Here is a 26,801-nt window from a genome sequence, read left to right as displayed (position 1 = left end):
TTTTATACACTAACAATGAACAGTCAGAAATAGAAATTAAGGAATCCATCCCCTTTACCATTGCAACCAAAAAAATAAAGTACCTAGGAATAAATTTAACCAGGGAGATTAAAGACTTATACTCAGAAAATTATAAAACATTGATAAAAGAAATCAGGGAAGATACAAACAAGTGGAAGCACATACCGTGCTCATGGTTAGGAACAATAAATATCATTAAAATGTCTATATTACCCAAAGCAATTCATAAATTCAATGCAATACTGATTAAAATACCAATGACTTACTTCAAAGATATAGAACACATATTCCAAAAATTTATATGGAACCAAAAGAGAACACGAATAGCCTCAGCAATCTTGAAAAGGAAGATTAAAGTGGGAAGTATCATACTTCCAGATATCAAGTTATACTATAAGGCCATTGTACTCAAAACAGGCTGGTACTGGCATAAGAACAGGCTTATAGATCAACTGAACAGAACTGAGAACCCAGAAATAAACCCACATCTTTATGAACAACTGATATTTGACAAAGGAGGTAAGAACATACATTGGAGTAAAGACAACCTCTTCAACAAATGGTGTTGGGAAAATTGGACAGCTACCTACAAAAAAAATGAAACTAGACCATCAACTTACTCTATTCACAAATATCAACTCAAATTGGATAAAAGACTTAAATGTAAGCCGTGAAACCATCTTAAAAGAAAACATAGGCAGTAAGCTCTCTGACATTTCTCGCAGCAATATATTTGCCAATTTGTCTCCACAGGCAAGTGAAATAAAAGACAGAATAAACAAATGGGACTATATAAAACTAAAAAGCTTCTGCACAGCTAAAGACAATAAGAACAGAATAAATAGACAAACTATACAATGGGAGAATATATTTGACAATGCATCTGATAAGGGGTTAATAACCAAAATTTATAAGGAACTTGTAAAAATTAATACCAGAAAGACAAGTAATCCAATCCAAAAATGAGCCAAAGAAATGAATAGACACTTCTCCAAAGAGGACATACAGATGGCCAATAGGCCTATGCAAAAATGCTCAACAACACTAATCATTAGAGAAATGCAAATTAAAACCACAATGAGATATCACCTCACACCAGTCAGAATGGCGCTCATCAACAAAACAACACAGAATAAGTGCTGGCGAAGATGTGGAAAAAAGGAAACCCTCCTGCACTGCTGGTGGGAATGCAGATTGGTGCAGCCACTGTGGAAAACATTATGGAGATTTCTCAAAAAATTAAAAATCTAACTGCCTTTTGACCCTCTTATCCCACTGTTAGGAATATACCCCAAGAACACCATAGCACTGTTTGAGAAGAAGAAATGCACCCTTGTTTATGGCAGCATTGTTCACAATAGCGAAGATCTGGAAACAGCCCAAGTGTCTGTCAGAGAATGAGTGGATTAAAAAGCATTGGTACATATATGCTATGGAATACTACTCTGCCATAAGAAATGATGACATCGGATCATTTACAACAGCATGGATGAACCTTGATAACATTATACTGAGCGAAATAAGTAAATCGGAAAAACTAAGAACTATATGATTCCATGCATAGGTGGGACATAAAAATGAGACTCAGAGGCATGGACAAGAGTGTGGGGGTTACGGGGTGGGGGGGAGGAGAGGGAAGGGGTTGGGGAGGGGAGGGGCACAAAGAAAACCAGTTAGAAGGTGACAGAACACAATTGGACTTTGGGTGATGGGAATGCAGCATAAGCAAATGTCAAAATAACCTAGAGATGTTTTATCTGAACATGTGTACCCTGATTTATCAATATCACCCTATTAAAATTAATAAAAAAAAGAATTTGTCTTAGGGCTAATTCAAGTAGTTAGAAGAATAGTATAAGGATGCTAATTCTGCTTCTCAGGCCACATCCTGCAAAAGGGGCCCCAAGAAAATTGGCGATTTGGCTCCTCTGATTTTGCCAATTGGATTTAAAAAAAAATAGGTCAGGAACGCCCTGATGTGGAACTAACAAAACAAGGACATAAATTTAAAGGACTTTTAGATACTGGAGCTGATGTATCTGTTATTGCTAAGCTACATTGGCCTCCTTCCTGGCCCACTCATGCAGCAGCCACAGAATTACAAGGTATAGGGCAGAGTAAATCCCCTCAACAAAGTTCTAGTTTTTTACATTGGGATGATTAAGAAGGTCATTCTGGATTTTTTAAGCCTCATGCACTCCCTGTTAATTTGTAGGGTAGAGATGTTTTGAAAAATACAGGAGCATTGCTTGTCTGTCCCAATGGTTTAGTCAGTACTCAGATGCTTGATCAGGGATTTTTGCCTATTAAGGGACTAGGGAAAGAACAGAGAGGAATTCTCACCCCCGTGGAAATGGCACCCAATACCAGAAGGTGTGGATTAGGATATCAAAATTTAGCATAGGGGCCTGGGTAGTTCCTGCTACCCCAATAATGCATTGTGCAGACCCAATTACTTGGAAATCAGATAATCCTATATGGGTAGACCAATGGCCCCTTTCTCAGGAGAAACTTAGGGCAGCTGCTCGATTGGTATAAGAGCAGCTACAGCTTGGGCACATTGAACCATCTAATAGCCCATGGAATACACTTCCATATTTTGATCTTGTCGCCTCCTTGATTATCAAGGGGCATAGGCAACCCTTACAGCTTATAGGTTTTGAGCCTCAAAATTATTGTTGTTGCTTTTTTCAAAGGATCAACAACAATGGCTCTGGGAAACTTCCACTAAATGGCAAATCGCTTTTGCAAATCAATGGACAACTTTATACTGAAACAGTCAACTTAAAATCAGCTCAAAAACTAGAATTATATGACATTATCATGGCTTTTCAGCATTTGCCATATTCCTCCTTTAATCTATATACAGACAGCAAATATTTACTTATGGTTGTTTCCACTATAAAGACTGCTGTCTTAGGGACAACTGCGGATGAACTATTTCAGCAGTTCCTCCTTCTTCAAAGACTTGTATGTCAACATAGAGCTTCATGTTTTATAGGACATACTCGAGCTCACTTCATGCTCCCTGGAGCTTTAGCACAGGGAATGCCCTGTTGATCAAGCTACCCAAAAGAAAATTATTTGGAGCAACCATAACAGATTGAACAATTCAGTCTCATACTATTCATCACCAGAACGCTGCAGCCCTGTGTAAACAGCTTCAACTTTATCGGGAAGCAGCATGGCAGATTGGAAAATCCTGTCCAAGGAGTCCTATACTACAATCTGTCCCTTCATTTGGAGTTAACCCCCAAGGACTCCAACCAGGACAACTTTGGCAAACGGAGGTTACTCATATACCTTCATGTGGCAAACAGTCCTATGTCCACGTTACAGTAGATACTTATTCTGGATTTATAGTAACCTCTGTCAGAACAGGAGAGGCTGCTAAGCAGGTTATAGCTCATTGTCTGTATGTATTTTTCTATTATTGGATTTCCTAAACTGGTTAAAACTGACAATGCTCCTGCATATGTAGCAAAAGCATTTACTGTATTTTGTCAAACCTTTCAAATTATGGGTAGTTCTTATGATCTTTAAAGTCAAGGTATTATTAAAGCATACCCAGCAAATATTTTAAGGTCAATTTAAAAAAATTGAAAAGGGGGGAGTCATAGCCTTGAACTCCTATGGGTCTACCATATCATGCTTTTTACTTAAAAAAAATTAAATTTCTTTTGAATGCTGATGAACAGGAGATGTCAAATCTTCTTCTCTCGCAAACTTCTACCTTCTTTTATTTGATCCAGCTAATAACACTGTTTTGTCTTTTTCCAAATAGTTACAGATATACAGGAAAGGTTTATATAGGCGGATGGGGATCCTCAAACCCCTCAGTGAGATCTACTGAACATGGCTTTTAAGGTACCAAGAGGCAGAAAAAACCCAATAGAGATCAGGTCAACTACCAGCTTTTAGGATATGCCCTTAAAGCAGCAGTTCTAAATCGGAAATACATATTTTATTTAAAAATGTATTGTATAATAAATATGTATTTTCTGATGGCTTTAGGCGATCCCTGTGTTTTGGTCGTTCGACCCACTCCGGGGTCCCAACCCACAGGTTGAGAACCACTGTCTTAAAGGCTCCAATGCCCTAAAGGGGTCTCATAGAAATCCATCTGGGTCCTGCTTCAATAGTGAAAAGGAAGGTCATTGAGCTAAAGCCTGCCAGGCTTACATGCCTTTGCAGTGAGGAAAAAGGGACACTGGAAGGTAGGCTTCCCCCTCACTTCTCTAAGGGAGGGTTCAGTCTCTCCCTGCCCCAGCCACCTATGACCTAACCTTGCCCAGAATGCTGGGGTTTGCCACTGAAGGCTGAAGGTGCCCAGGGCTGGGCCGTCGGCCCCATCTATGACACTGTGGATGAGCCTAGGGTATTTATTCCAAGAAGCAGGTAAACTGATCTCTTTTGCACAAGGGCCACTTAACTATGTCTTGCCTGAATAGTCAGGTTTTTTATTCTTCCCTCAAAGATCTCTGTTGTGGGTGTTGATAGTCCTATTTTCTGCTGCTTTGTTAAATATATAGTGTTTCCTTTATTCCTCCTACCTCAAAGCCCCACTCATATTTCAGGCTGGGACCTACTCCTAATTTAGAGCTCTCTCTCCCCCTTTTGCCAACTTCTATTATGAATTTCCCTTTGCCACCCAGCTTAGTGTATCCCAAGGTTCTCTTTACCATGCCACAGTTGCAGAGCTCCAGGGAAAAGCACCCTGGTCTCATCTCTCCAGGCAGAGAACAGAGGCTCCATCTCCACACATGGCTATTTCAGTCTACCTGAATCATTACTAGCTAGAAGCAGTGGTCATTGGGACTTGGATGTGAGGTGCAAAATATAGAATTGTGACAACAATTCCAGTGTCATGCGGACTTTTCCTGGATGTGGACTTTTTCTGGATTCCTGCTCTTTGTGATAGCTCCTAATGGACTGAACTGGGGTTGGGTTGCATTCGCAGGGATTTGGAATGGTGCTGGTGCCAACTTGGACTTGGTGAACATGTTAAGGACACTACTCTTTTATGGGTTCTTGTTGTATTAGACAAGAGTTTGCTTAAAGGCTTTAATCACTGTAAAAAAATAATATAGAAGACTGGATAAAGAAGATGTGGCACATATACACTATGGTATACTACTCAGCCATAAGAAATGATGACATCGGATCATTTACAACAAAATGGTGGGATCTTGATCACATCATATGGAGCGAAATATTGAATCAGAAAAAAACAAGAACTGCATGATTCTATACATTGGTGGGACATAAAAACGAAACCAAGAGACATGGACAAGAGTGTGGTGGTTATGGGAGGGGAAAGAGAGGGGAAGGGGGAGGGGGAGGGGCACAAAGAAAACTAGATAGAAGGTGACTGAGGACAATCTGACTTTGGGTGATGGGTATGCAACATAATTGAATAACAAGATAACCTGGACATGTTTTCTTTGAATATATGTACTGTGATTAATTGATGTGACCCCATTAAAATTAATAAAAATTTATTTATAAAAAAAGGGTTTTAAAGATGGCCCAATAACTATCTATTTTAATTATTATAGTTTAATTATAACTATTATAGCCATTTTTTTAGTAGAAAATAACTTCTAATCAGTGTAATTCTATACAAATGTTCAACTTCTAGAAGAAAAGATGTAATGGGCTCTTTTTTCACTTAGGTTAGGCAAAGTATTCTCAGATGTGACATGAAAAAATGCAAGCCCCATAAAGGGAAATATAATATAATGAATTTAACTACTTCAAATTTAAGAGTTTCAGTATTTCAAAAGACATTATTATGGAAATTTTATCTAAAAAGGAAATAAGCTGGGAGAAAATATTTTACATTGAATCATTACATAAACGCTTCTGGGAGAGGCCTAGCCACCGCCCTCCACCTGTGCACAGGCAGGTACCCCTGCAGCCAGCTGAAGGCTGGCCCAGTTGCCAGCACCAGGAAGGGGCTGGCCTGCCCTCGCAGCACGCACACCTGGGCTGACTGACTGCTACCCCATCGCTCCCGGCTGCCCAGTGGCGCTACCAGTGCTAGTAGGGATGGCGATCGCCTCTAGGATCGGCTGCTGTCCTATGCCCTCACCCTGGATGACCTGGGCCTGGGGAGAACCTGGGTCTTCATGACATAGGACAACGGATGGTTGTGGTGAGGTCATCAAGGAGCAGCACTTGCTTCTGCATGATCAGACCGTTACTCGCAAAGATGCCATTTCAATGACCAAGAAGGAGCTGGTGGGGGCTCCAATGAACCCCAGTAAGGTCTTCTGCTCTGTCCCTGGAAGGTTGTCCTTCCTGAGCTCCACATCAGAATACAGAGTAATAGTTGCTGAAGTGCAGAGGCAATGGTCCCCACTTCAGTGCTTAAATGCATCATTACTGGGAGGTATATTTGGAAGAGCCAATCCTAAAAAGGGAGGCCGGTCCTTGCAAGAGAAATTGGACAAGATTGGGCTCAGTCTTCCAAGCAGGGGACGGAAGGCTGAACCTGTAACCCTCCTGAAGTCCTTAGTAGAAGTGGAGTACATTCATTTGGCTCAGGACTTTGCATATCTCTGTGGAGCAGAGTTTTCTAGTAAACCAGTGACTGAATATTAATCAGACCTCATCTCGGAGGAGAAAATGAGATGAGCACCCGGAAGAACGTGCTACTGGCCGCACAGTGGGTGTGTAAAGCATTCAGGGACCTTCTCAAACAAGTTCGAACACCGAGCGGGAACAACTGGCTCTCCTGGGTCTTGCAGACAAGCATTTGGACCTACCTGCTTGTCTCAAGCTGATAGCGGACGGGTTTGGCAGCCAGGCCTTCTGCACCACTGTGTCTGCTGGGCAGATTGGTCACCACAGACAAATCCTGCGTGAATCCTGGAGATCAGAGTCCAGCCGATTCCAGCCAGATCCTGGAGAAAATGGAGAAGCCCTGCAAATACAATGGGCAGGAGCGAAGTGCCTCAGAGTCTGTAAGGAAAAATACCTCCAAAAAGCACTCTTACCCACACAGACGGGGGAACTCTTCTTTCCTGAGGAACCAGTTGAGCTTGTTACCTGTGTTCCTATTAAAAAGGCCCAATGTTGATTTCCAGATCTGGACCTGCCCTCTTGGAGTCCTTAGTATTTCTCTGACACTATCTCCTTAACTTTGGACAAGTTATTGGAAGGTGAGAAAGAAGTACTGGTTCTTTTCTCATCAAGCCTATGACATTGTTTTGATCCCCATTCTTCCTGGCTCTAAAAGTGGTGCTACAATTTTTTAAAGTTTTTTAAAAATGTATTGGGGTAACACTGGTTAACAAAACTCTACAGGTTTCAGGTGTACAAAGTCTACAACATATCCTACACTGTACTGTGTGTCTATCACCATTTATCCACCTTATAGCTTCCTCCCTGCACACCCTATCTCACCGACAGTCATCGCACTGTTGTCTATTTTAAATATTTAGAACTGTGAAATCTAGAAAAGGAAGACTAGAGATGGTACTTTATATTTAAAAATGTAAATATTTTCTTCAAAATATTTTTATAAAATTTGTCTTGCTTATACCTATACTTTAAAGACTATTTCTTCCAATGACACTAAGATTTATTTTTAATTATTTTTCTTGATATTGAAAAGAAACACCTCTCCCAAATCAGTAAATAACGCCATCTTCTTTTAATCCTTTCTATGCATGAAAATTGGCCTTTATCAAATAATTATTTTTATTTTTTTGCAATATATACCATCTGATTTCAAAATTTTATTTGGTAATTTGCATTAGGTTATAAGTTTCAAGAATAATTTCTGAAAAGTTCTCCGTGAAAAATGTATAAGAAATGAAAAAAAGTATGATTACATTATTTTGTTTTTTTTATAATAACATTGCATTAATCAAGGCTTTGTTCAGATAAATTGAAACTGGTTCAATTTCCTCTTGTCAAGGAGAAAAATATAAATGTGTCACAATTGTATAATTGATTTTGTGATTCAAAAGGGGCTCTTTGGTAGAGATAATTTATCAAGGTTGATGAAACTGGTAAATGAGTGTTTTCTTGAAATTTGGAGAATTTTCTTATTGAAATGTTGAGTTTACAAATATACAATGTTATAATGATCAAAGATCTTTCTCACAAAATGTACTCCTTAAAGATTTCCTTATATTTATAATTTTTAATCCAATTTAATTATTTATCTTGTTTGGTTTCTTTTATAAAAATAAACTATAAAGAAAAGACTTTGGTATGGATATATCAACTAGAAATAAATTATTAATAAGTTAATTAAGCTTCATTATTAATCATCCAGAACCTATACAAATTGTCCATTTTGGTTGTAACTTAAATATTCTTTATGAAAAGAATACCTGATGTAAGAAAATTAAAATAATAACATTCCAGAATTTTATTTATCGGTCAAATTCCTTATTAGAATAATATATTAATCAAAATTATATATATATATTTTTTTGCTTATCACTTTCACTTTGTAGCTGCATATAGTTTCACTGTGTCTATAATAATTTCCAAAAACTAATAACTTTCAAGGCATCAGATAAAGTCTCTAGTGATGTCACTTTCACTCTGACATTTATACTGACTTCATTTATGACAGACTGAAGGTGATGAACAGGTCCAAGCAAGAGGTCACCTTGTGTCAAGACTGGTATACATTCTGTCAAATGCAGTGACTATGAGTCTGCTAATGAGGAATTAAATAGACAGAATGTTGCTATTTTACTGTTTTCATGCACTCCAAACCTATTAAACAATGCTAATCAGGTGTTTATTAAGTGAAACCATTATGCCAAACTTGTTGCAAACCTCACCATATGTCAGAGAGGTTGTAACATATTATTCATCCATTTTAAAGCTAGATTAATAAGAGTCATTCACTTAACTTTTTCTTTCTTAGCCTTTGGCGATGCCTTGGAATCAAGGTTATACTTTTAATTTTTCTTTAAATAGACACAATTAATTTCACAAAACTATTTTGAGTTAGATGGTGCCTCTTGGTGAAAATCTCTTTTCATTTACTTTTATATTGAAAATTAACTGTGTTAATAAGGTGAATAAAAAGAACATTTCAATTTAAGCAAAATTTATCAAACCAAAAATATTTTGTTAATGGAATAAAATAATATCTTACAGAATTACACATTTTAGGCTAGAAGTGGGCAAACTGGTTTTTAAAAGATCTATACTTTAAAAATTAATCAGGAACTACCAGACAATTGTAAATAATTCCTGAACTGGGTACTCACGATATCTAAGGACTTCTTCAGACATAATATTTTATAAGCAAACATCTTTGAATAAAAGGGCATTATTTGTGAGCTCCTCTGTTAATGACAGAAAATAGATAAAACATTTCCCACCCTAACTTGATAGTATCTTCCTATTTTCTAAGACTATAGTCAATATTTCTTCATTCCATTTGAACTGTTTAGATGTTACAAGTTATTCACGTACTTTCTGTATTTTAATATTAGATTTTTATTTTATGAGAAAAATGTAGGTTTTAAGTGATAATATTGCAGTTTATATCTAGAAGCATCAACCTACAAACTATATGTTCTTAAATGATTATGTAATTTATCAATTTTAAAATTTGAAATGAAATATTTTTCATATGTGATTTTTAAGAGAATCAAATTAGAGTGATATATAATATAAATTTTAATTTAAAAATATTTTAAAATTAACTGTGGACCTGGCCGGTTAGTTCAGTGGATAGAGGACTGCCTGGTATACGGATATTCCCCATTCAGTCCCTTGTCAGAGAACACATGAGAAGTGACCATTTGCTTCTCTTCCCCTCCCTCTTCTCTTTCTCTCTCTCTCCCCCTCTTATAGCCAGTGGCTTCATTGGTTTCAGCATTGGTCTCAGGCACTGAGAATAGCTTGGTAGGTCCAAGCATTGGCTCAAGATGGACGGTGCCAGGTGGATCCCGGTTAGTGCACATGCTAGAGTTTGCTATCTCCCCTACTCTCACTTAAAAAATAAATGCAAAAGTTCATATTAATATCTAACAAATATTTAAAGCATGTGAAACATTTTATAATATCTAAGTGTCAACATGATTACTGACATCATTATCATACTTCTGCTTTTTCACTCTTATCATCATCTCACACATTCCATGTGTTTAGATATTTTTTCTATACATAGATTTCAGCTTAAAGAAACTACATATTCAACATCTTTAAAAAGCTGTCTTTCTATCAAAAGTCACCCAAAATAATAATGTATTATTTAAAGATGGCAATGAATAACATTTTATTGGCTGTCAGCATATATAGGAAATTCAGTGTCTAGTTTAGCAGCTTCAGCTTCATTTTATTAGGTTGTTGAAATTTCCTGAAGAAAATTCACTATTTCTTATAAGTTTGCAAAGATTCCTTCATTTTCAAAATTGGAGCTAAATACCTTTTGTTTGGATTCCCTTAACACTACACTTGTTTAATCAGAGTATTTTCAATATTGCACAAAATCTAAGTTCTGTTAGTGTAGAGATGTGTATATTTATATACAGGGGTGAGGAAAGTAGGCTTACAGTTGTGAGTACATGAAATACAGAGTTAATTCATGTATTATTATTTATTTACTGATTATTGCATTATTGTATTATTTGTCTGTTATTATTGTTGTTGTTATTTTGTATCCTTTTTAATGATTTTTTTAGGAAATAAAGTCTGATAATTTAACCTACCTTTTCCCACCTCTGTATGTATGTATATATATATATATATATATATATATACACACACACACACACACACACACATGTATAAGTGCTAGATGGTACACACATATATACACTCATATAGACATATATGTAAAGTATAATTAATATGTAATTTTATATTATTATCAATGAATATAATATATAAACTAAATACTGTATTTACAATAATTGGCCTACCAAGAACTAGCTTATTGTATGTGTTCAATAGAAATATTATGTAATTGTTGCTAATATAGTGGAGGAATGCCTGGTTTTTATAGATGTTTGATGAAAAACAGGATTTAGATTGAAAATGTCGAGCTGAGAGCTAAGAATATGGCGATGTTTCCTTTTAATTTAGCTTTTGTGGCTCTTTTTGACTCTCCCACCTAGTGCTTCTACTCTCTCCAATAATTTGGACATTGAAGCACATCATAGATAATGTAAATTAAATTAGACATGGAAGAAAAACCTCTAAATGACTGAAATTTCAGAGTGTATATTTTTAGAGATGTGGGATTATAAAGGCAAATAAAATATGAGATTTTATCTAGTCTAGCCTATACACTGTATTACAGTTATTCATTCTATGAAAACTGCTACAAGAAGATGCTCATTTTTGGTTTGAATATTTCTAGTATCAAGACACTCATTCTTTGAAAAACCATATATTTCTATATTGGTTTTTAATATTTAGAAAAGTTTTATTTCAAATATAATATTCAAATAATTTTAAATTTAACTTCTTTTGCTATCTTAAGGAACCTAAGTATTTCAATTACTCACAACAGCACTTCCCCTACTTGATCCAGCTCTGTCACCTAGTTTTCCAAAACTGAAACTGTAGCACTTGTCATTGCACGTTACAGTTTTAAATCCTTTCAGCATCACTACACTATATATCTTAAGCAAAAGTCCTATAACTTTCTTATTATTAATCATGATATATTTAAGAATATAACTACTGTTGATTTAGAATCAAACTATATTTGCTCCTACTAGCCTATAATTATTTTATGAAATATGTTATTTTATGCTCTCCATTCCATCTTTAGAATAAACTCTTTCAAAAATATAATTTTATTAAACAGGAAAGCACTATAATATTAACTATTTATTTATTTTTATATTTTTCCAAAATTAGAAGCTGGGAGGCAAACAGACTCCCACATGTGCCCTACCAAGATTCCCCCAGCAGGCCCACCAGGGGGCGAAGCTCTGCCCATCTAGGGCATTGCTCCATTGTGGCTGGAGCCATTCTAGTGCCTGAAGTGGAGGCGGTGGAGCCATCCTCAGCACCCGGGCCAACTTTGCTCCAATGGAGCCTTGGCTGCAGCAGGGGAAGAGAGAGATAGAGAGAAAAGAGTGGAGGAAGGGTGGAGAAGCATATAGTCACTTCTCCTGTGTGCTTTGACTGGGAATCGAACCCCAAACTTCCACACACCAGGCCAATGCTCTACCATTGAGCCAATTGGCCAGGGCCAATATTAAATATTTAATAAGTCTTCATTATGGGCTGGTTTGTTAGCTTTAATATCTAATTTATTTCTTAATACAAACTTTCAAAGAAGATAATATTTCCTCAAATTAGCACATTTCACACTAGTCAATTTACATGAGGAACCATGTTACATCCAAATAAATAAACTAACCAATCAACAAATAAACCAAACAATGAAAACACAAAACCAAAAACTAAAAACCCAACCCTAGTGGTCCTCAGCATGATTATCTCAGCAAAGGAGTCATAGAGAATATTAGACTCTGAAAGGGGAGAGAAAAGAGCCTCTCATAACTTACCTTCGTTATATAAAATTTGCTTATGAAAATGTTTTCACCCTGTCTGGTTGGCTCAGTGGCAGAGCATTGGCCAAGTATGTGGATGTCCTGGATTTGATTCCCAGTTAGGGCACACAATAGAAGTGACCACCTGCTTCTCCCCCTCTCCCTTTTCTCTATCTCTCTCTTCTCCTCCCATAACCATGGCTCAGTTTATGGCAATTAGGCCCTGGGAGCTAAGAAATGCTTTATTGCCTCACCTCAGGTGCTAAAACTAGTTTGGTTGCCAAGCAATGGCCAAAGATGGGCAGATCTTCACCATATAGGGGATTGCTGGGTGGATCCTGATCAGGTGCTTGCGGGAGCCGAACCCTCTGCCTCTCCACCTCTCAATTAAAAAATAAAAGAGGTCCAGGCCAGTTGGCTTAGTGGTAGAGCATCAGCCCAGCGTGTGAAAGTCCTGGGTTCAATTCCTGGCCAAGGCACACAGGAGAAGCACCCTTCCCCCACTCCTTTCTCTCTTCCCCTTCCTCAGCCAAGGCTCCATTGGAGCAAAGTTGGCCCGCGTGCTGAGGATGGCTCCATTGTCTCCACCTCAGGCACTAGAATGGCTCCAGCTGCAATGGAGCAACGGCCCAGATGGGCAGAGCATCACTCCCTAGTAGGCATGCTGGGTGGATCCCTGTCCAGCGCATGCAGGAGTTTGTCTCTCTGCCTCCCTCCTTCTCAGTTCAGAAAAATACAGGAAAAAATTGTTTTTCTGGGTGTTCTCTTTTGCTTGCTTAGTGTGACTTTTGCTAACCATATGTGTGGTTGAATTCCTTGGGTCAAATGCACCTAAAAAGGGAAAGCTATTGAGTCATTATCACTCCCCATCTCTCATTTTATAAATAAGTTGAAATGCAAAAAAAAAAAAAACCCAAAAAACAAGCAAACAAAAACACACACAAAAAAACTAAGTCACATGTCTAGATTTAAACTAGTCAAACAATTAAAACTAATGTGTGCATTTCTTGAGAGAGAAAACTCTGACTCGTATTGTAATGGATGAATGTATACTTATAAAAACACAGTTTTAATGAATAAAGAAATAAATAAACCCAGAAAAACTGAATAAATTAGGGGAGTGGAGAGCACAGTTTTGAAAATTAAGTTAACACCTGGAGAATCTAATAATAACTTCAATTCATTATTGGCCTTCAATGTCCTAGGCTCTTTCTACACACATCTTTCAAATTATGTTCTATATTATCTCAACCTTCCAGATGAGGAAACTGAGGCTTAGGAAATTCACATAGCCATAAAATGTTTGAGCCAGATTTGAAACTAATCATCTTTGACTCTAAGATCTTAGTTCTTTCTCTATCTATATTCCAGTATCTTACTCTTCTGAAAAACTGGCATTTTGGAATTTCTTTCACAATAGGCACAGCAATTGGATGTTTTAGAGGAATCTAATTAACTAGGATATTTCAATATTTACATATTGTATGTTTTAAGAAATTATAATTCCTTGTAGATAATAATTGGTGAAGCCTATCATTATTATTATGACTACATGTAAAGATATCAGCTATTTCATCTTTTCTAAGTATTTTCCATGCATTTACTTCCATGTACATTCTTTATTCATATATGACATAAATCTATAATCAATATTAAAACTGTCTTAATAATTTTTCCATTGCTATATTCTAGTGCTGAACAATTCTATCAGTTTCTATCTGTAAAAATAGCTTAATTAAAACTATTATTTAATTTATTTGGGTTAATATTTGTGTTGATTCTATGGATTCCGGCAATGATAAACCATGAACATTTTAATGCACCTCATTCCTTTTTCATTTCTTGTAATGTAACTTAATAATAATACTTATTGTCATCTGTTATAATTGGTTAGTTTTATCTGGATATTATTTTTCCATTTGAATCTAATCTCCTTGTAAGGACTTCATGGCATTGTGTACAAGACTCATGTCTTCTTTGTTTGACTTCTCTCTATATGTCATTTGTGTGTGTGTGTATGTGTAAAACAAAAATATGAATCTTTTATTACCACCTAGATTTTTAGATATACTATTCTTCTGAAGGCAATACTGTTAACATGAATAAGTTAAAAAGTAATATATGAAATGAAAAATTTTAATTATTACTCATAATCTTATGTTGCTGGCGACAAAATCTTAAGTGTCTAATTGTGTGTGAGGAAATCAAGCAACCTCACACAGATGCAGTCCTTCTTTGTAGCACCACTATAAGTTTTTATACTAAAAATGCAGGACTTGGGGTACATTTAATTTTAGGAGACTCTCATCCAAAACAACAGAAATGTAAATAAATATATTAACATATTTTCACAAATTTCATAAAATATATAATTATGTGAGCATAGAATCCATAACATTCTTAAGAGCCCAGGCAATTGAAAGTTACTAATGATTAAGCTTCATAAATTTACAGCAAATAAGTCTTATGATATGTAAAACTTTTCTGTTTTATTAACACTATGACATTATGATATATTGAAAAATATATGGGGTTTGGAGTCAGATACACTTTCGTATGAAATGCAGTCATCATACTTCAAAGTGTATGAAGTTATAACTCTCAAATCCTGTTACTGCCATTATGAAATGTGTACCATAAAACCTATTTAATGGAATCTTTTTGAAAGTTAAGTGAAATAATATAGCTAAATCTCAGTTCATAATCATTGTCATATTTACATTATTTTCTTTCAACTTCAAATTTTGTCATTTCCACAGCATTTTCTATTAGAAATAAAAGGTTAAACTATCTCTAACAAAACACTATGGAAATGTGAAGGTTTCTACATGATGGAAGATTATAGTTCAATATTAGAGCCATTTTATTATTTTCTATTCCCACCAACCTCTTAACTCAGGTGAAGGAAAATCATTCATAACTAATTAACATAATTAACATAAGTGTTTTTGACATGTCTGGGGATTATTTGTTTATTTCTCTAAAAATTTCACAAAGGTAAATATGTTATTTACACTATAGGCTCCTTTATTTCTTTTTTTTTTTTTTTTGTATTTTTTTAGTTTGCTCACTTTTTTTTTAGATTTTTTTTATTTATTCATTTTTATTAGAGAGAGAGAGGAGAGAGAGAGAGGGAGAGATAGAGAGAGAACAGGAAGCATCAACTCCCATATGTGCCTTGACCAGGCGAGCCCAGGGTTTATAACCGGCGACCTCAGCATTCCAGGTCGACGCTTTATCCACTGCGCCACCACAGGTCAGGTTAGGCTCCTTTATTTCTTATCTTGCATCTGTTTCAAAGTGAATCTTAACAAAGAACTATCTTGAAAGTTATCAGACACAGATTCTCAGAGCATAGAAGAGAAAAAAGGAATTTGATTGTTAGAAAGGGAAAGTTGATAAAAATTTAGACAACCCAAACATAAAGGATATTGGAGTTTTATACCTCAAAGCAAAAGTACTGAAATATTTTTATTTTACAACTATTACTAATCATAGCAATTTGGTAAAGAAGATTAACTATGTACATAGTATTCATTCTGATTTACAGCTTCTGTTTCCTTAGTTGCTATTTTAGTTTAATATTGAGGTTTTTTTTTTAATTTTCAACTGTGTAAACAATTGAGTACTTTTGTGGGAGTATAAATATAGCCAGTTATCATTCAGTTTATAATTTTAGAGGAATTTAAAATTGATATGAATACTTTATGATCTTAATGTTCCCTAAATCTAAAATTTTTGTAATGTAATAGGAAATAACTTTGTTTAGCTTTTAATACAGTGAAGTTTATTTCACAGCTTAGACTCTCAAATTTTAAACTATCAATTTTTCTACCTGCATTTGAAAATTTTATCAGTAACATAATTTGCTAACATTTAAATAGAAAAATATGCATGAGTTTATTTTTACTATCAATACTAATGAGTTCACCTGACCAGGTGGTGGTGCAGTGGATAGAGTGTCAGACTGGAATGCCAAGGACCCAGGATTGAAACCAAAGGTTGCTGGCTTGAGCACAGGCTCATCTGGTTTGAGCAAGGCTCACCAGCTTGAGCCCAAGGTCGCTGGCCTGAGTGTGGGATCATATACATGACCTCATGGTTTCTGGCTTGAGCCCAAAGGTCACTGGCTTGAGCAAGGAGTCACATATTGAGAAAGCAATCAATGAACAACTAAGGAGCTGAGATGAAGAATTGATGCTTCTCATCTTTCTCCCTTCTTGTCTGTCTGTTCCTATCTTCCCTCTCTCTGAAGTCTCTCTCTGTCTCTGTCAAAAAAAAAAACAAAACTAACAAGTTACTATTAAATTATTAACAGTATATACATCATGCAGAACAATGTCTAGACACAATAATATTAACATTGGCTATAAGCTAGACAGTAAAATTAGAAATAATTGAATAACATTTTAATGGTTTATATTCTTTAAATTTTATATCTATACCAACATGTTTAAGAAATTACTGAGGGTTATATTAACTTGGAAAGGAAAAAATACCAATTAAAAAATCACATCTCCTGCTGAAAACATATCTGCTCAGTTTTCATTTGCAATTTTCTGAAAAAGCTCTGGTAATGTATTTATCAATGCAAATAATAACTGTTAAAAAATTGGATGAAAGCCAAATCCATCAAATACTCCCTCCAAAAGATAACTTCCCACAGTCCATCCCAGATGACGGTGCCTTGAACATCTTTAACTTTTCCATCAGAACCATTTAGCATTACTATGCTTCTGCGCAGCTGGAACATCACTACCATTGTCAGAACCAGGCAAACAAATTTATGATGATGTTCTTGGGAATATGGAATTAATGCAAAGGGGATTTCTCTGCAGTTCTTCATTAACATTTTCTTCATTATAACAAGGGAATTTTAAGAGTTTCCTTTTAAGCAAATTAGGTCACTGGATAAAAAACACAAAGCATGGAAACACAGTGTATTACTACATAGAACAAAAGATCTGGTTAATAAATTATGATAATGGGATTATTTGTTTGCTCATGTTAAAAGGCACATTTAAATATACTGGAATTAACTTGTAGAGAATAATTTTTTATATACTTATATTTTTCTTATCTTACATTTTCATGTATTTATATATTTTCATGATTTTCTTTTTGCCATATTGTTCTCTGAATATACGTAGTAGTTCTCTTTAGACATTTTAAATCATTTAAATAGGTAGGGGTTACCAGTTTTAATCCCTAACTAAGAATAACAAAAGGGTTGAGGAAAGCAATGCAAGTAGACAAGAAACAGAATCTGGGAGACTTTCTCATGAGAAGTTTTTCCCTTTTCACATAAATATTAAAAAGACTCATTAAAGGTGATTTTTCCCCTAATATCTGAATATCTCTTCTGATCCAGATGTAGTTTTTATTTTTCCATCATTTTTAACATACTTTGAAATGCTGAACATCCTAGGTGAGAGCATTGACACTTTTTCCCAAATTGCTTTTTAAGTATTCAAAAATGTTCTGCTCTCTCCAAAGTTCTTTTGGTACTCATTTAACAAGTAGGTTATGAGGCTTAGGAGAAAATAGAGGAGAATGAGGAACGCTTATGCACTTAAAGGACTGTCTTAGGATGAAGTCCTCAGAAGTAGACCCTGAGGTAAAGGGTAAGGAGCATGTGATTTTTCAGATAATGCTTTGAGGAGAAAAGGAGTGAGAAGCAAGATCTCATAGTTGAAGGAGCTGAGAAAAGGTAGGATTTCCACCTGTGAACTGCATCTGAGCTCTACCTTGACACAGGACACCTTGCATTTTGTACCCCATTGTCCATCAGTAATTGTATACAGACTAGGGCAAGCATGGTACCTCAACTCTCATGAAGAACTGTTCTTGTTTAACCTGCTGGCAAGTTTGCAGGGACAATAACAAGTCAAAGCTGCCACTAGGGGCCAACACTCACAGGAGCTGGGGCATGGCACATTGGCCATCTGATACCCTGGTGATCTGAATAGGACAACAACAATGCTGCCAACACTGAAACTTTAAACCAAAGTATTTGGTAGTGTTAACTGTCTGTAATACCTTATAATTTACAAAACAGTTTTATGTTCATTACGTTATTATGTGCTGATAAGGTCACTACATATATGGTATATACTATTATTATATCTGATATATAAATATGCTATAATTCAGAGAGATGAATATACTTGCCTCAGTTTACATGATACTAAATTGAAATAGGACACAATCAAGTTATTATTTTATTGCCTGTTATGTTTGACACAGTGATGCCTTTCATTGACTTTCAAGGGTGATTAAATTGAGGCACTATGAATTTCAAGAAATTGTCCAATTTAGCAGAGGTAATAAACAAAGCTAAGGTTTGCTTCCAATTGTTATTGAAACATTATGCCATTCCAGCAAGTAAGGTTTGTAAATTATTAAGTGTCTTATACTTTATACAGAATATTAGAAATCATATTTCAGAAAGAAAATTTTAAGCATACTCTGCATTTCAATACATGTTCCATTGTAAAATATTCAGTATGAGATAACAAAATGCCAGCTGCACAAAGAAAAAGACGCTTATGGTACAAAGGAAGCATCGTCAGTGGTTATACTATACAGTCTGGCAGAGGGAAGACACACACTTAGGAGAGCCTCCCTTAGGGAAGTGATGCTATAAACAAGCATAAGTTAAGCAAAATTTTGGAGGGTAAGAGAAGAGTAGACATTCCTAGTACTTTATATTGTGCCTGACAGACTATCTTCAAGATATGTTTTTCAACTCTAATGAATCACTAATTGTAGACAAGCAGGCAGCATAACCAAACTTAGATGACAAATGCCATGGAGTATGGAGGGTGAAGGAGTGAGAGTGAGGCAGGAGACTGAGATGAGAATGGGGAGGTAGGCAGGGGTCAGACCATTGTGATTTTTGTGAGTATTAAGGAGTTTCTCTGCCTTTTGAGACAATGGAGAAACAATACATTTTTCTCAGGTGTGTACAAGTCCTTCTGATCAAAGTTCTCTCCAAAAAAATTCCCTCAGGGAGGGTATACCATTTTAGAGCTTTGCTGTATATAGTATATAGGTCAGTCTGGTGGCTTTCAGGAAATTAACATATAGGGACAATGGACTATAGTCAATGATATCAGTAAGAAAGATGCTACCACAATCCTGGTACAGAGACCTGAATGAATACAATGGGAGTTAGAAATGTATGGATATAGTTGATAAATATTTGGAATCCAAATGACAAATCTTAATTCAAATGCCAACTGTCATTGATAGGGCTTTGATGTTGATTGAGTAGTGACCAGAGTCTGTGGTAACATGGCATCAATATTAAATGATGGGTGAGTTATGGAATTGAAGAAGTCAAGTATGATTATGTAGGTTTATGAGTTGCATACCTAGATGCATAGCAGTCTAGCATTTTAATCAAAACACTTATATATAATGAAAAGATAGGATAATTCAAGATTTGAAAGAGAGATATTAAATGCATAAACATTCTAGAATTTAATATGCATGCAAACTTAGGCTAAGTGTTGCTAAAATGAAAGTGATTTTTAAAATATGAAGAAATAAACAATTCTTAATGCCTGTTACTCTAGATAGGGGATAGAAAGTATCCAGTGCTATACATCTCTCATTAATTGCACTTCTGTACAACTTCACCGAAACATAGCCCCATTTCTCTCAGTTCAATGTTTTAGATAACTACTAACAATCATTCAGAGTGAAAACATGATTTAAAACTGGTTTGGCATTCCTGGTCTTCACTACACTGATTTATAAAACAACTAAGAAAAACAATCATTTAATACTATTTTTTGAGCAAATATAATCATGAATACAGTTATTACCATAGCTAGGAATGTTCAGTATGTATGCATACTATCCATACATGAAATTTTTCCCTGTTTCTTGATGTGTGTATAATTACACACAGATAAACACACACACACACATATATATACATATATGTATATGTCCATACACACAGAAAAATGGAAAATTTGTGTAGCATGCATAAAATATATATAACCACATATATGTATATGCATGAAAACACTCTTTAAAATAAATATCACCTGACCTGTGGTGGCGCAGTGGATAAAGCGTTGACCTGGAATGCTGAGGTCACTGGTTCGAAACCCTGGGCTTGCCTGGTCAAGGCACATATGGGAGTTGATATGCTTCCTGCTCCTCCCCCTTTTCTCTCTCTCTCTCTCTCTCTCTCTCTCTCTCTCTATCACACACACACACACACTCTCTCTCTCTCTTCTGTCTCTCTAAAAATGAATAAATTTTTAAAAATTAGAATAAATAATATCTATGTTTAGAATACTCAGTGCAGAATCACTTAATGAAAGCTTAAACCTTTTACAACAAATAAGACAGATGAAAATTAGTTTAACAACATCCAGGAGTAATAAATCCATGAGGATTATATATTTCTTCAATAAATTTCTCCATCTTTCCCAACTACCCTGCTGTTTTCTCTGACCCCAACCATTTCAAACATACAGAAAAACAGCCATTCATTTGGAAGAAACCCTACAAAATCATGCAAGCATACAAAATAGATAGCAGGGCCACAGACCCCATCAATTATGCTCTTCCTGTCTCTTAAATAAATCGACCTCACTTTCAGGTGAACTGACTTTTATGAAAAAAAATCCCTTGAACTCAGTCTATTCTTGACAAGTAGAGCAAATAAAATTCAGAATATTACTAAGATAACAAAAGCTAACACTGCTTTCTGTAATCTCAATTTTCTACTTTCATGTAAATGTGCTTTTCATCTTAATTGTCTGAACTGACACAGCCAAAGACAAAGAAACAACCTCATAGGCCAGGCTCCTATCAGCTTTGTTAGAAAATGGACTTTATTGTCCAGCACACAAAAAAATTTGTTGAAGGGAAAGAGTGGAACAAATGTATCCAACAGAATAAGATAAAGTCACATCCCTAAATAAGTTACCCAGCCTTATCTCAATGGAATAAGCTACCTACGAAATGGAAATACAGAAACACAGTATTTAGAAGGGCTGATCATCAGAAACTAAGCACATGTCCTTTTCATATGGTGCCTACTTTCCTGTATTACACAGTAAATTTAATTGTTAGCTGGTTAGAGCCTTAACCTTTATATTTGCTGTTTAAAAAAGAAGTGTTCTCTGCTAAGTTTAAATAACATCTTCAGGTGAATTATAAATTCAGTCACATAAATTACCATACTTAAGAAAATAATCTGCATTGATAATATACAAAAAATTCAAACATACAGGATAATCAAATGGATACTTGTAAATGTAGTTATTTTATAGAAATAATTATATATGGTATCAAGAAGAAAAAATATTCCTCAATATGAATTTTTAAACTTTTAAACATTTACAAAAATTTCTTTTTAGTAAAAAATTGAGAGACTAGCCTGATCAGGCAGTAGTACAGTTAACAAGAGAACCAGCCTGGGATGCTGAAGATCTAGGTTCGAACCTCCTCCAGTGTTACTGGCTTGAGCATGGGCTCATCCTGCTTAAGTGTGTGCTCATCAGCTGGAGCACAAGATCACTGACTTGAGTGTGGGATCATAGACAAGACCTAATGGTCACTGGTTTGAGCTCAAAAGTCACTGGCTTGAAGCCCAAGGTTATTGGCTTGAGCAAGAGACACTGGCTCAGCTGGTGTCCTCCAGTCAAGGCACATATGGAAAAGCAATCAATGAACAACTAAGGTGCTGCAATGAAGAATTGATGCTTCTCATCTCTCCCCTTCCTGTCTGTCTGTCCTGTTTTTTCCTCTCTCTTTTTCTTTCTTTCTTGCAAAAAAAAAAAGAAAATTGAGAACCTACTAATTGGTTGTTTGATATTTTAATATTCATTATGTGGATGTTGAATGACAGAATTTTCCTATTCATTTTTGTCTAGAGTTAAACAAATGTCAACAAATCAGTATTTCAAGTAAAAAGAAATGCTTCTTTAGTTTAACAAATGAAGATCTATGGATTTGGAGACTTAATTGATGCTATATAGTCTCTTCTTCCTCTTCCTCCCTTTTCCCTTTCCTTCCCTTCCACCTTTTTTCTTCCCCTTCCACCTCTTTTCCACACCTTCCAACTCTTTTCCTCCCTCTCCATAGTTTGGTTCTCCTTTTTTCTTGCTGACTTAACTCTGAAAAAGTTGGTCCACAGATAATATGCCACAAAAATAAGAGCTTCTCTCTTTCTTTTGGAAAACATACAGATTTAGCTATGTTTGAGACATGTGTCCATAACTGAACCGGCCAATCACTTTGAGAAAATGAATGTGCTTGATGAATTAAACAGGCCTAGAGTTTGTGCCAACTCATGGAACCAAGCAGAAAATGAGATCCATTCAACTTCATGGCCAGGAACTGGGGAATTAGAGCTGTCCCACGGAACATATAAGTGCATTTTGCACACCATAAAAAATAAAAAAAATAAAAAAACAAAAACAAAAAAAAACAAAAGCATGATAATAAGAGAGTGTGAAAAAATTAGGAGAAATAAAGTAATAAGTCTACCATGATAGCTAAATAATTTGCTATGATGCATGGAGACCCTAGGAAAATTATTTAACTACACAGAGAGACTCAAATATAATAGCTTAGGCCAAGTCATAGAGGACCATGGTGCTAGGCTAAAAAATTGGATCAATGGGAAGCCATTCAAGACTTATAAGAAGGGCCTGACCAGATGGTGGTGTAGTGGATAGAGCACTGGACTGGGATGTAGAGGACCCAGGTTTGAGACCCCAAGGTCGCCAGCTTGAGCACAGGCTCATCTGGTTTGAGCAAAGCTCACCAGCTTAGACCCAAGGTCACTGGCTAGAGCAAGGGGTCACTCGGTCTGCTGTAGCCCCACGGTCAAAGCACATATGAGAAAGCAATCAATGAACAACTAAGGTGTTGCAACGAAAAACTAATGATTGATGCTTCTCATTTCTCTCCGTTCCTGTCTGTCTGTCCCTATCTATCCCTCTCTCACTCTCTCTGTCTCTCTTAAAAAAAATAAAAGACTTATAAGAAGGAACAATATTGACTCAAACTTTTCTGTAGAGAAGTTAATTTTCAGTAGTAGCCCAGATGGATTTTACTTTGAATTACTATAAATGGGATATCAATGAAGTGATATTACCCTAAAGTAATTGGAGATATGGGATGGTGAATATAATGGATCATGAGAAACGCAGAAATGTAAATATTTCTAATAACAGAATAATTATGGAGACAGGAAAAACAATACATCTTTGTCTATCACCCTGACAAAATTCAATAAAAAAATAAAATAAATATTTATAAATAAAAGACAGAAAAAATAAAAATAGGGAACTCAAACATGATCAAAGATTTAAAACCTGGTAACTGGAGAAACAGTGAAAACATTACTCTAAAATAGACAAATATGAAGAACTGATTTAAGGGTGTAAAATAATATTAAATGTTCATAACCAAATGAAAATTCCTAGTAGGCAATATTTCTAGGACCAAATTTGGGCATCTAATTTATAACTAGACTTCTAATTTCACTAAATCATTAAATCTTAAGTTTATAAAGATATAAAATAATTTTGTCGGCCCTGGCCGGTTGGCTCAGCGGTAGAGCATTGGCCTGGCGTGCGGGGGACCCGGGTTCGATTCCCGGCCAGGGCACATAGGAGAGGCGCCCATTTGCTTCTCCACCCTCCCCTCCTTCCCCCTCCTTCCTCTCTGTCTCTCTCTTCCCCTCCCGCAGCCAAGGCTCCATTGGAGCAAAGATGGCCCGGGCGCTGGGGATAGCTCCTTGGCCTCTGCCCCAGGCGCTAGAGTGGCTCTGGTCGCGGGAGCGACGCCCCAGAGGGGCAGAGCATCGCCCCTTGGTGGGCAGACCGTTGCCCCTGGTGGGCGTGCCGGGTGGATCCCAGTCGGGCGCATGCGGGAGTCTATCTGACTGTCTCTCCCCGTTTCCAGCTTCAGAGAAATACAAAAAAAAATAAAAATAAAATAAAATAAAATAATTTTGTCACTTAATGATATTATCTGTAAAAATAAAAATTGAATATGTGTAGAAAGTGAGAGCCCAGGAAGGCATATCTTCAGAAATAATAATAGTAATAATTGATAATTGTACTAGTCAATATATGTGAAATATTTAATAATAGAAACATGACAATGACATAATATTTCACTCTCATTTTTTTAAATTAAGAGATTTAAATTTTATTAACTAACTTTTCTTGAAACAATTCTTCATTCACAATATTTATTTACTTATATATTTTTATTTTTTATTGAATTTTGGGGGGCATAGTTTTCAGGTGTATGACTTTAAAGGCAGAAACTGTGGGCCAAACTGAAAACGTGAGGAGTGTGTTCCAAAAAGAAATTTATTTTAAAAGCACCTGGATGCAGGCGGGCTGAGACCAGCAAGGGGTGTTGGCCCCAAGGGAGGGAACGGGCAAGGTTTATATGAATTAGTCAAAAGGTCTTGGGCAAAGGCAGATGATATTGCTGCACCTGACTCAATTGTTCTTAACAGCATCTAGCTGCAAGGGAGATCTGAGCTGGATTACTGAGTAAGCAAGTTTTTCTTCCTCCTTCAGGTCTACATTGTTCTTAAGATGGTGGCTGAGTATCCATTTTTTGATTGTTTGGGTTTTTTTTGTATTTTTCCAAAGCCAGAAACGGGGAGGCAGTCAGACAGATTCCCGCATGCGCCCGACTGGGATCCACCCGGCACGCCCACCAGGGGCGATGCTCTGCCCATCTGGGGCTTCGCTCTGTTGTGACCAGAGCCACTCTCGCACCTGAGGCAGAGGCCACAGAGCCATCCTCAGTGCCCGGGCCAACTTTGCTCCAGTGGAGCCTTGGCTGCAGGAGGGGAAGAGAGAGACAGAGAGGAAGGAGAGGGGGAGGGGTGGAGAAGCAGATGGGCACCTCTCCTGTGTGCCCTGGCAGGGAATCGAACCCAGGACTCCTGCACGCCAGGCCAACACTCTACCACTGAGCCAAACAGCCAAGGCCCCAGTAGCCATTTTATCTATCACAACTCAACAAAACATCATCTGCACATGGCATCATGCATCCATCATTCCAAACAAGGCCTCTTTTAACCCATTCTTCTTTTGCCACCTCCACTTACACCGCTTTCCCTCTATTAGCAGCACACTGTTGTTTGTATGTATGTGTTTTTACATATATGGTGTTTTTTCTTAATCTCTTCATCTTTTGTCATCTACTCCCCCAAACTTCCACCCCTCTGACAGCTGTCCATCTGTTCCATGTATCCATGTTTCTGTTTCTATTTTGTTTGTCAATTTAATTTTTTCATTAGATTCCACATAAAAGCCAGATCATATGGTTTTTGTCTTTCTCTGACTAGCTTATCTTACTTAACATAATAATCTCCAGGTCCATCCAGACTGTCGCAAAAGGTATATTTTCTTTCTTTTTTTTTTTACAGTTGGAAAGTATTCCATTATGTAAATGTATAACAGCTTTTTTATCCACTCATCCACTGATGGACACTTGGGTTGTTTCCAGATCTTGGCTATTGTAAATAATGCTGCAATGAACATAGGGGTGCACATATTTTTTTGAATTAGTGTTTCAAAAGTTTTAGGATATATTCCCAGTAGTATTCCATTCTCATTTTAAAGATTAGGAGACTTGCTAACCTTTAGGAAACAGAGTAATTAGTCAACACAGTTGCCCCAGTTCATAGTGTAAAGTACTGGGATCCAGATTGAAATGTAGAATCTGGCTCTAGAGCTTCAACTCTGAACCAATATAACAGAGAGGCGAACAGTCATTTACTGAATCAATAATGTCAATTAGTAGCTTATATTATGCATGATAGCATGCAGTTTACTTTTTTTCAGAATTACTTCAGAAAAACCAAATAATTAAGAGTTAACCCTATTATCTATTCTAAAACTATAACAGGTAACACTAGCTCCAAGAAAATATTAAGCGTACTAAGTCCATGAACGTTATTTCTGTTGAGTCCTATGCACCCAACTTATATTTTTCTAGTAGTCAAAATTAAAAAAAAATAAATCCCATGCTCATCAGTGTTTGAGTATATCTGTATTTACTTATTCAATGGGCCTTCCAACCTTGTTTTACATAATCATTAGTAATAATGGATTTAAATAGCAGAGAAAATAAAAATCCTATTCACAATCAACAGAATAAGTAATGATGTATGTAAGACAAAATAGAGCATGTTTGCCTTCAAAGCTACGTACAAGGAACTTATTCTTTTTAGCATATTCAGTAAAACATCATAATGTAGAAAATATATATACATTA

General features: G+C 36.2%; 1 pseudogene; it reads left to right on the top strand.

Moving 5' to 3' along the window:
* The first annotated feature begins 5,815 nt into the window (after positions 1-5,815).
* LOC136309320 (transcription factor AP-2 gamma pseudogene) lies at positions 5,816-7,166 on the top strand (annotated as a pseudogene).
* Positions 7,167-26,801: the final 19,635 nt, after the last annotated feature.

The sequence above is a fragment of the Saccopteryx bilineata genome, chromosome 6, assembly GCF_036850765.1.
Source record: "Saccopteryx bilineata isolate mSacBil1 chromosome 6, mSacBil1_pri_phased_curated, whole genome shotgun sequence".
Lineage (NCBI taxonomy): Eukaryota > Metazoa > Chordata > Mammalia > Chiroptera > Emballonuridae > Saccopteryx > Saccopteryx bilineata.
The sequence above is the reverse complement of the archived record's forward strand: the minus strand, read 5'-3'. Positions and strand labels throughout refer to the sequence as shown.